Source organism: Lactuca sativa, chromosome 5, assembly GCF_002870075.4.
Source record: "Lactuca sativa cultivar Salinas chromosome 5, Lsat_Salinas_v11, whole genome shotgun sequence".
Lineage (NCBI taxonomy): Eukaryota > Viridiplantae > Streptophyta > Magnoliopsida > Asterales > Asteraceae > Lactuca > Lactuca sativa.
The window spans coordinates 283,131,016-283,141,819 of NC_056627.2; the positions used below are offsets into that span (position 1 = coordinate 283,131,016).

The following is a 10,804-nucleotide window of genomic DNA, read 5'->3' on the forward strand; positions in this document are numbered from 1 at the left end:
GTGATAGATATCGAAAATAATAGTCTCATTATAATCAATTTTAAGAATTATCTTTTCAAGTGCTTTAAATATTTTCAATATGAACCAACATAAGAGTCAAATAATTTTTACAATGGAAGTGTGGGATGGAAAAACAACAGTGTTTTAGAAATAATTTTCTTAGATACCTTTAAAAGATCCTATATTGGATAACCCTTATCATTCCTTGAAATATTTAACGTTATAATTTCAGCGCCTTTTGAGTTTAGAAGGGAACACTTGTTACACCAATTTATTATCATTATTGAAGTATTGAAGATATGATGGGCCTCAAAGTAAAATCCACACCTAGTTAATATATATGTTAGAAATGGTACATCAAGCAACTTGAAGAAATTTGAAATTCAAAGTCAAATCCAAGTCAAGTTCAAGTTGAAATCAAGAACCAAGCAAGTTAAATCTAAAGAGTTGATCAAGACAAAGAAGATGTGTGGTATAATGAGATAGATTCCTCGATAGTGGAATCATAGGGGTAAGCTTGGATTTTCTGTCCTTAATGGAGCTTACCGCAATTAGCAATTAGTGGACGAGTTTGTAAAAAAAGTGGGGTTGGTCAAGCTAAGTTTTTATAAACGAATTTTCGAGAAATTATTTATAAAAATAAACTGTTTTCACAAATTTAATTCAGCGTAAAAATTATTTGCTCAAGCTTGGTTTAACTTACTAAATATGAATCCTGAATTGTCAATATGAAGGTATTAAGACTATTGTCTAGGTAGCGATTTCATTGGAGCTTCCTCATTGTGAAATCTAATCATGTGAAAAAAAAATAGTTCAAGTATTTATTTTCCTTTATTTTATTCTAAATTCTTTTTAGGTCATCTACATCTTTCCATTTGTTTATAATGTTTTATATTTTTCTTACTTGAGGGCAAGTAAGGTTCAAGCTTGGGGAGATTTGTTAGATGTCATTTTATACATCTTTTAGGTTGGTTTTTATTATCATCTAGCATCATATGTTGTACATTTTCATGTCATTTATTTGAATAATCTTTAGCTCATGTATTTTATCAGAATTCTCATACTTCTAGCATTTTTTGTGTCAATTTCATATAGTTCGAGTAGAGCATTTCTTTGAGAGCAGTTAGATGCACGTTTAGAGCTTAAATGGGGTTAGAAATGAAGAAGGATGCTAAGGAATAACAAGAAGTGCTTAAACCAAAGAATCTCGTCCTAAGTGAGCCAAAAATTCATATATGCGATCGCATCTATCTTACCTGCAATCACAAGTATGATCGCACGTGTGGTCTCATGTTTGTTTGCAGAACAATTTCAAAGATTTTTCGTGTCGATAATTCAGATGGAAAGGAAAAAAGAACCTGCGATCACATAGGGCAAACCTGCGATCGCAGCTTTGGGCCGCAACTCTATAAATTTCAAATTTGGCTTTGGGCTTCATTCAGACGCAATCTTGGAGAATTTTCAAGTACCTGTGACCGCATATACCTGTACTTGCGATCGCATGTTGTCCAAAATGTTGGGTCAAAAATATGGTTTATACTTTGCTTTTCTAGGCAACTGTATGTTTCTGTAATGTTTTATGAGTTTATGGCCAGGGAGGTGTTTACGGCCGTAAACCCATTTATGGCCCATATTCCCCAAGTATATATATATATATATATATATATATATATATATATATATATATATATATATATATAGGTGTTAGGTGGTTGAGGAGGGAATGGCAAACAGAAGAGAGTGTACGGTCTAGAAGAGCTTATGTATGTGTATTCTAAGGTGTTCTAGAGAGAGAAACTAGAGAGAAGAACAAGTGTGTGTTAGTGTGTGTGAATCCCATGTTAAGGATCATCATTCTATTCATCAATACATTGAGATTCATATTATTCTTCTTCTCCTTCTCTTCTATTTAATCTGACATCCTCCGTTTGATTGGGATTCCACACCATCAAACGGGACTGATTGATACACAAGCATTTTGGGGACTTACAAGTGGTATCAGAGCTTGGATTATATCAGTCAATTTTGTCAGATCTGGAGCTGATTTGATCTTATTTTGGAAGGATTCCTACATTTTTGGATAGGTCGTGGCAAAATATGGGGGTTTGATCTTCGTGTTTTGATAAAAAAAAAAAAAGGTTTTTGATCGAGTTTTGGAGCTTTAAAGTCGAAAAAACACAGTTTTTGGTCGTAACCAGCGAGGGGGTGGCGGCGTGTACGGCCAGCAACTAAGGTTTCCGAAGAGTTTGCGGCCGAAGTTTGCGGTCCGAGGAGTTCGCGGTCAGAGGGTTTACGGTCTAAGGACTCGCACGTGTACAGCCTGCGGTTCACGGCCAGCCTTGCCTCGGAGTTTACGGCCTGCTCATTTGTGGTCCACGTCCTCGCATCGCATCTCGTCTTCAATCAGAGTCCGAAGTTCACGTCTACGTTCATTAAGAAAAGGGGAGCGATTTTGCAGGTGCCGGGGATCGAACCCCGGGCCTCCTCCCAAAATTACCCAGCGCCTTAACCAACTCCTCTAGCTAGCTGGATGACAAATCCCTTCGTTTTTTAATTCAAAAGGCGTTCTTCTCTCGGTTCCAGTTTCGCATTTTTTACATTTTCAGCCCAAAATCAACTTTCTTTTCTTTTTAAATTACATTTTCAACCCAAAATTTTAGATTTTAATTTTTGACTTTTATTATTGACTTTTTACTTAAAATTTTGACTTTGACTTTTAAAATTTGACCTTTGACTTTAAACTTTGTTTTTCTCGTTTGACTTTTAAATTTTCAAATTTAGATTTTCGGTTTGACTTTTTAAATTTGACTTTAAAGGTTGACTTTTGAGGTTTGAAGTCAAAGGGTTTGACTTTTAAGTTTGATTTTGGCTTCTAGTTGTGTTTTAAAGGTTTTTGAGGTCTACGAGGGAAATGAAGACAGGAAAGAGAGTCAGGATATGTTAAGACAAAAATTCAACATGTTCAACTATATTCCTAGAGAAACCCTGGAAGCTCAGTTGCAGCAATTTACTACATTTACTGAATACAGTTGGGATCTTCTTGACTAAGTCTGAGATAAAAAAAAGCTGTTGAATGCACTTCCGAAGTCGTGGGATATGAACGTGGTTGTCATCAAGAAGACAAAACATCTCAATCGTCTTAGTCTTGCTGATGTAATTGAAGAGCTTGACACTTTGAAGTGTGGAAAAACAATGAGTTCCGCAAACACTCCGGTCAATGAAGCTTCATGCTCTCAATCATGTGAAGCTACGACTAAAATTCTTCGTGAACATAATGATTTGCTAAAAAGGGAAGTCGAGGACCTAAAATACGAAGGATATCAACTTAGGAAATGACAGAAACCCCTGAAGCTGAATTAGAAGCAAAAATCAAAGACTTTAGGAAGCTTCAGGAAGAATTCATTAAGTGTGAAAATTATGACTATATTAAGAGACAACTTGATGTTGTAACTGAAGAACTTGACGCTTTGAAAATTAAGTGTGGAATAACAGATGTTAGTTTCAAAAATTATATTGTGTCAAGTAAGACAGTCGAGTCCTTATTTGAAATCCAATTAAAATTCAAAGATAATCAAAACAAGGGTCTAGGGTATGATATTGTTCCTCCACCTTTCAATCATAACTACATATCCATCCCTATGACACATGAAGAAATTGACAGGGAGGCACATCTTCAATATGGCAAACCAACTGGATTTGTGCCAGAAAGTGTTGAGTTGAACAATTCTAATGTTTCTAGTTCATGTGCAGGTAAAGTAGCAGAAGATGAGAATAAGGAGAAAACCATTGAACAAACCAACATCTCCTTGAGCTCTAAATCTGTTGCTTCGAACTCAGCTGCTTCTGATCAACCTGTTGTTGAGAAATACAGGCCACCAATTCCAGTGAAACAGAGTGCCTGTTGTAATTGTGCTTGTAGGAACAATAAGAGACAAGGCAAGGATACGCCACCAGGGGCAGGAAGAAACAACTTCCCAGTGAAGAAAAAGACATGTTTTCACTGTGGAACACCTGGACACATTTTCAGAAATTGTCCTAATCGCGCATACGTTCCCTACTATGCACAAGGCTGGCAGAACGCGCCAAGAGAGAGATACTTCAAAAAAAACCCCTCAAGGTCACGTTCAGACAACGGTAATTGGAACGCGTAGAAGGCCAAGAATCAAACCCACAAGGCCAAGAATCCGAATCCCAAGGGCAAGAAGGGAATGCCTGCCAAGAAGCCAAATCCAAGAGATGCTCCCGTGAATCCAAAATCAAAGCATCTCAACGGCCGACATCAAGATCAAAAGCAAGTACTAAGCCACCCCTCATATCTAAAAAGAAATGGGCTAAACCCAACTACAAATGGGTTCTGAAGGCTCAATCTTCCAAATCAACTAATGAATCTAATATTTCTTCATCTTACGTTTGTGATAAACAGGATATGTCATGGGAGAGAGTACCCTGCAATGATGACAAAGGTCGAACCAGTTTCAAAATGGACTAGGTTCCAAAGACCAACTGATCCCACTCTGTTCTAGAGCAGCTATGGAGGCATATCATCAGACTTTGGTTTTTTGGTAGTGGCTGTTCCAGGCACATGATAGGAGGCATCTCTCAATTGTACAACACTCGAAATTTTGTTTGAGAGTATGTGTCCTTTGCGGGAAGGGAAGAAAGGAAGGAGTCACTCATGGGGTTAGTGCTTAATGACATGAAGAATTTTCAGATCTGTTCTGAGATTATGTGTGTTGTTCTCAGTCCTTCTGGATGCAAATTCAATCGGTGAATTACGGTTTGCGTTTTCTTCTCTATACTCCTGAATTTATCTTACTCTGATTCGTTTTAAAGACAATTTTTCATTTTCTTAATAGTTTTTTGTTAGTAGTTATTATTGGGAAGTGATATCAAGAAAGTGATAATGGGAAGTCTAAAACATGTGTAAAAGACTAAATCTGAATTGTCTAGACTCTGTGATCAATGTGTTGGTAGGCACGAAGTATTTGAAAGTATGGATTTAGATAGGATTGTTTGGACTGACCATACGCCGCTCGGGTAGATTGAGCAGTGGGATAAACATAGGAACCTACAAGATACACTAAATTAATACACATCTAGAGCAATGGTTCAACTTTCCTTGATGTATGAACTTATGTCCTTACTTCTGGTTCTAATAGGGCGATTGGGGGTTCTGATAAAGTAGGTCGGTAGGAAATTATTATCTTGCTTTCTATCTGTCAGTCATATGTTGCTTCCTCTGTGTGATTGGAAGAGATCCGACCTGGAATGCAACATATGCAACTCTATTTCTATGCACCTCTTTATCTATGGAACTATTTCTATCTGTTAGTCATATGATGTCCCCTCTATGTGATCGGAAGATCCAACCTGGGACACAGCATATGCACGCTACTATCTCTATAACCCTCTATCTCTGTTACTCATATGTTGTCCCCTCTACGTGATTGAAAGAGATCCGCCCTGGGACACAACATATGCATCTATCTCTAAATCTGACTTCCTCCTTAATAATTGTTTACTCACCTAAAGTAAGGAGTCCTTAGGAAGTTCTTGATAACTAGGGTATATCGGGAAGTGGGGAACACGTTCTAGCGCAACAAAAATTGAACCATTTAGAGGTTGTCTGTAGATCTCACTACTTAATTTAAGTGGACAACAATACCCGTGGTCTTCGTCAGCTAAATGGTTTATTTAGAAAAGTTTGACGATATTCTTCTTGTTTAAGTGGACCACAATACCGACAATTAACCAGATCTATTCATGAAGGTGAAGGTACTGATACACAAAGTTAAGACTGTCTCACAACTTTGATCCTAAATATTTTTGTTTTTGTTAAATTTGTATGTAGTTTTCCTCTATGCACAAATTTAGGGGGAGAATTAAAAAAATACAATAATCAAACAAAAATCAGAAAATTCAAAATCCAAAAATATTTTTATTTCTTGTTCAGAAAAATCAAAAATCCAAAAATATTTTTGTTTCTATTTTAATTTGTGTGCTAAGTTTTCTTTTAGTTTTGTTTTGTATTGAAAAGTGAATTCAGGTGTAGATGAGACTCATGGAGACTGTATCAAGATTTCTAAGCCAAAGTTTCATCTGTGATCCACTACTAGAAAAACAGCCTTTTACGACGCGCAAAACACGACGCTCTTTGATTTATGTTACGCATTAGAGAGCGACATTAAAAAAGAGTCATCTCTTCAAAAAATTTAAGAATTTAGGTCGCGCATTACTGAGTGCCCTTAAATTAGTGTCTCACGAAAAGAAATTAAAAACACGGAGGGCGCTTTATTTTAAAGGTGCGTCCTCTATATTTGTCGCTTTATAATTTTAATGAAAAGGCGCGTTTAGTAGAGGTGGGAAACGAAATCCCCAAAATTTTGAAAAGTCGTCTTCTACATTCTTTCTATCTTTCATCTTCTCCCCTCTCGCTCCCTCCTTCTCTCTCCTCTCTAATCCGCTTCCCCGCCACTCCTGACCTCCTTATCGATCTCATCAAACATCGTGTCCCATCCTTAATACCTCGCGGGAATCTAAAATTTAGAAAACCCCGTACTCAAAAAGTCTAAGAAACTAGGGTTTTTTCATCCCTCAAAGAACGACCCACATCCTCCATAGATCGATCTCTATCGCTTCATTTCTCACAAGAAATCAAACACTTTACATTCATAGGGCCACAATTGCAAGGATGCTCACTCACCTTTCTAGAGAATACCTTCGCATATATAACACGATCATCTTCACAAAAATGGCTGCCACCATTGCTTGAGCGGGCTCAAGCTACGATCGACAATCAGAGCTCAAAGCTTTCGACCAAACAAAAACCGGCGTCAAAGGCCTCGTCGATGTCGGAATCCAATCGGAGCTAGGGCTTTTGTGAAGAACTTGCCCCGCCTTTCTCTACTGCGTGTTCTCTCTTCTGCATCTCCACCCTCCAATGAAATCCAATCACCAGCGATCCTATAACAGTTCTTTCTCATGCTCGAACCCTAGATCTCACCTCGTACCTTGCTACATCTCTATAACAGTTCTTTCTCATGCTCGAACCCTATTTCTTTCTCATGCTCAAACCCTAGATCACCAGTGATCCTATAACAGTTCTTTCAATTGCTTGATTTTGTCGATTCGTATACGATTGCATCAGCAGCTGATCCAGTCTCGCACCAAAATCTATTTGAAGAAGATTAGAGATAGAGGGAGAGGTAGGGCTCGTGGTGGTGGTGGTAGTCGAGGTCAAGGAAGATCATTTGGTGGTGGAAGACCAACAGGGCCACCTCGCAGAGGTCCCCTTGTTGTGAATGCTCGACCCTCAGCTTATACTATTGCAAAGGCAAGCTCAAATCTATGGATAATCTTATACATTTGATTCAAAACCTCTTAACATTTGCATTACAAATTCAAACATGAGGAGAAGTTGCTACTAAAGAATTGTCACCTATCTTGGGAGGTTCATCATGTCAAATCACCAACACCAACACCAACAATTTCTATTTCTTTTCTTTTTTTCTTGACCATTTTACCTCAAGTGATAAAAGGTTCTGTAAAGGGGGAGTTTATGGTGGATTCTATTTCTTTAACTGGGATATCTTCAGTTTCTGAAAAGGGAATGTTAAGATTGTTTGAATAATTGAATGTTTGTGGAGAATGAATGGTGAATTGTGTTAAGTGTTAACTTGGTGTATACTTGCTCCAGTCTTTCCGCAGACCAAAGATATCCAGCAATCATGCTTTTGTTATTAAATGTATTTCAGGGGGATTTCGGGAAATGTTATGATAGATGCACGTTCCACAGGGAAATATTATCACTGTAAGTTCATTATCTGGAATATTATATTTTCATATAATTTGTAAAAATAAAAAAATAAATTTGGTCAACGTTTGACCAAGGAAATAGGAATATTCACATGGTTGCTAATTATAAGGTTGTATTGTATGTATGCAGTTGTAAGGCTTATGTGACGTGCTGCTTCCCACATTACATTAGAATGTGCTTTACAAACTCATCCAAACATCACTCTTATTGGAGAAGAGGTACACAATTCAATTTATTTTTTATTTTTTTTAGAGACTCACTAATTATTTTTTTTTCATATTTCTTACAGGTTGCATCAAAGAAATTGACACTAAAAAAGGTTACAAATTACATAGCAGATGTAATCTGTAAACGTGCAGATCTTGGTTATAACTATGGTGTTATTCTCATACCTGAAGGACTTATTGATTCCCTGAGGTAAAAAAGTGCAAAAGACGAGAATACCCTTGTCAGGCATTCTCATACTAATAATCATTGTTGATGACTTGTAGGTGCAACAACTGATTTCTGAATTATATGAAATATTGGCAAATGAAACTATTGATGAGGGAGGAATTGTAGACAGGGGAAGTATCCTGGTTGTGCTCATTTTGCCATAAGAGGAGGGCGTAGAGATTCCAAAACAGAATACCAGCTGCCAGTAAGTTGTTATTACAGTATATTTTGTTTTGTTCGTAAAAGGTTGTTTTTCTATTAGTGAACTGATTATGATATTGATCTTGATGCAGAAAGTCAGAACCCAAATGATCAGGTTAATTTAATTATTTTTATCCAAGATAATTTTCACTCTGTAATTTCCATATTTTTTTTACTTGATATGATTTTTGTGATTAATAATACAGGGTTTTGAGAAAATGATATCGGGAATGTATTTAGGTGACATTGTTAGAAGAGTAATTCACAAAGTGTCATTAGAATCAGATACTTTTGGACGAGTTTCCTCTAAGCTTTCAGCAAGATTCATGTTAAGGTATGTCATAAAACGAAATTCTTTACTCTTTTTACCAATGTAGGGGTAGAAATGTAAAGTGCATTGTTTAGATTGATAAAAAGTTCTCAGCAAATGGGATTACAAAAAAGATAAATTCATATTTTGTTTCTTAAAAATACTCAGTACACCATTAATGGCTGTTATGCATGAAGATGACACCCCAAACCCGAGTGAAGTTGCCAAGATTCTTGAAGAAACCCTAAATGTAATATTTTCCTAGTTTCTATATAAAAAAAATAATTTTTTGAATCTGTGTTTATTTTCTTTTTTGACAAAATTAATTCATTATCAGATAAACGATGTTCCACTGAAAGTGAGAAAACTGGTGGTGAAAATATGTGATGTAATGACAAGAAGAGCTGCAAGGTTAGCAGCAGCGGGCATTCGGGGAATTTTGAAAAAGATTGGTAGGGATGGGACTGCAGTGATTACAAGTAGAAGGGTTAAAAGTGGAAAAAATAGGAAAATGAGAAGAACAGTTGTAGCAATAGAAGGTGGATTATATTAAAGCTACATGATTTTTAGGGAATATTTGAATGAAGCAGTTACAGAAATATTGCAGAAATCCCAACAAACATTATTTTTAAAGGATTTTGATGGAATGGAATGACTCTCAATTGGTATTCTGTTAGAGTGATTTTTCTTGCATCATTTTCTGAAGCACTTAAGTACCATGATTTTCACCATCTTTACCACACATTTTTTTTTCTTTCTGAAAATGCAGCAGAAAATGAGGAAGAAGAGAAGGGCAGAATGGTAATTCATGCCATAGAAAGGGCAATGGTGTTAGGTTGAGAATTTTAATGGGGTTTTCATTGTGGAAAGGTATGAATGTCTACTACATTTTTTCTTTGTTTTCCTATCCTGATCCTGAGTTTATGTGAGTTGTTTATCCCATTTTGTTTGATGCTGTCATGAAATGTTTCAGCACGTTGCTGCAATCTGTCCTTATCTTATAAAAATCATACAAGGCCATCAGATTGTCCAAAAATCATGAAGTATAGTTTTCTCGAAAGGTTAGTGTATCTACTTTCACTGAACTTTGGACCACTTTTCCTAATTCCAATTCCTTTAAGGGTATAAGTACCAATCTTTGCAAACTGGTCCATGCAGCCCACTGTTTGCATCAATCAACTTCGAAAATTCATAATAAATTCATAAAGGCTCCAAATGCCATGAGGTAAAAGCCTATAATCAGGTATGGAAGTCTATTTTCATCCTTACCAAGGGCTTAACTTAATTCCAATCACAAAAGTTCAGCTTAGTACAAGAGTGCAAACTAGCCCGAAAATTCACAAATTTCATGTGCTAACTTGTCATGTGCACAAGTTATTCTACAAAGCATAATTTATGTAATAGTGAAAATGATCCAACATTCCATTTGAAGTGTTTGCAGATCTTCAAGTGAGTAAATATCAAGTGAATTTTGAAAGCCATGTTATATATACACATTCCTTTATCTGTTTTGTTTCATGTGTGACACATACACTTGAAAGCTTTTACCTTTTGATAGAGGTATGCAAGATTAGTTTCCAAAGATTTTGCGCCCAAGGTATCCTTTTGTGTTCTTTAAGTATTAACACTCCTTGTGAAATATGATTTTAAATTTTTCAATAATTGATTTTTTTTCTTGGATCTGACAGTGGGATATTCCAAATTTGGATATTCCTACTACTGAGCCTGAACTAAACTTGCCCACAGCCTTGAGAGAGCTTTCATGTGAACTTTATAGGTTTATCATAGGAATGTCCGAATGACGGTTATGCCCTTCCTACCATAAAAAGCCATTTATCAATTGATTTTTATATCATGCAATTTATCTTACCTAAAAATTTCAATTTTGGGATTTGTAAATTTAGTTTTTTGAGGTGATATATTCAAGTTTACAAAAGATGATAAATGATGATGGGTTTCAACGAGCACTTTATATGATTGACATTGGCCAAAATGACATTGTTGATGCGTTTGCCAATAAGTATTCATATGCCCAAGTTGTA

At 36.2% G+C, this 10,804-nt stretch overlaps 1 long non-coding RNA gene across 1 annotated transcript; it reads left to right on the forward strand.

Annotated features, from left to right (window-relative positions):
- Positions 1–7,518: 7,518 nt before the first annotated feature.
- Positions 7,519–8,378, forward strand: LOC111910110 (uncharacterized). The gene is made up of 3 exons (XR_002856439.3): positions 7,519–7,810; positions 7,946–8,034; positions 8,106–8,378. It is a non-coding gene; the product is annotated as an uncharacterized LOC111910110 (long non-coding RNA).
- The last annotated feature ends 2,426 nt before the right edge of the window (positions 8,379–10,804 follow it).